The 1,081-nt window shown below is 41.4% G+C and overlaps 1 non-coding gene across 1 annotated transcript; it reads left to right on the top strand.

Annotated features, from left to right (window-relative positions):
• The first annotated feature begins 668 nt into the window (after positions 1-668).
• Positions 669-800, top strand: LOC143441065 (small nucleolar RNA SNORA17). Its single transcript, XR_013108311.1, has one exon. It is a non-coding gene; the product is annotated as a small nucleolar RNA SNORA17 (small nucleolar RNA).
• Positions 801-1,081: the final 281 nt, after the last annotated feature.

Raw genomic sequence — 1,081 nt, 5'->3', positions numbered from 1 at the left:
CATTTTCTGATTGAACAGAGTGACCTCATAGATTGAGCACAGAGGTGTTCTCACACTGTGGTGGATGCTTGGCACTAATTTTTCTTTAACATAGCTACTTATCTCACCACATTGAATGCAGGTGTATACACAAATACTCAATTCTCAAGCTTGTGGTACAGATACTTGTTACTCATTGTCACTCAAGGAGTGTTGAATGCCACAGCGGCTCTTAGGATGAAGCATTTTATCAATAATTTTGAGTAATTTCTTTCAGCCTCATGGATTCAGAAGGATAGGTCCACAGGAATTATCTTTCTGGCATTGTGCTTGGCCTCTCAGTCAGCACAACTCCAGGTAAGTAGAACTTTAGAAAGCTTCCAGGTATATTGGCTTTTCACTTATCCCCATGTTGGACACTGTATATTCTACATGAATATACATATAATTCATATATGTAATAATGCATATGTCTATCATCATCTTATAGAGAATGTTCAAAAGTACCCCAGAAACCTGTTGTTATGGTATGTGCCTTTATTCCCAGAACTCAGGAGTCAGAATTAGGAGGATCTCTGTGAGTTTAAGATCAGCCTGTTTACTCAGCATGTGTCAGACTACAGTGAGAGACAATATTTAAAATACAAAACTAAAAACAAACAAACAAACAAACAAATGAACTCAAAATACCTGCTTGTAGAGGCAGTACAGGTGCTGCTGGTGTGTAACATGTATGTCAGTATGTGGCAGGGAGGAAAAAGGCTATGTCTACCCTCAGTATTCTGACATGTCAACATCTGAATAATTAAAAGCCTAATATTCTTGGTAAAGAGCAAGCTAGAGATGACCACTGCTTCAGTGCCACTGTGGCACTAAGGCCCCATATCCAAGGGCCTAGTGCCAAGGAGCTAGCCTGAGATGACCACCAATCTAGCTGATGCACAGGTCTGGAAAGGCTTCCAGGGTGAGATGCGAGCCTGAGACTAGAATACAACATGGGATAGCAGGCCATTGACAAGAAATGGCCAGAGACAAATAACTCTCACATGGAGCCATTTGGGAAGGCCTGGGCCTGATATGAACACCAGATCTTTGCCATGGG

The sequence above is a fragment of the Arvicanthis niloticus genome, chromosome 30 (genome assembly GCF_011762505.2).
Source record: "Arvicanthis niloticus isolate mArvNil1 chromosome 30, mArvNil1.pat.X, whole genome shotgun sequence".
NCBI classification, from domain to species: Eukaryota; Metazoa; Chordata; class Mammalia; order Rodentia; family Muridae; genus Arvicanthis; species Arvicanthis niloticus.
Note: the sequence above shows the minus strand (reverse complement) of the source record. Positions and strands in the feature narration are given on the sequence as shown.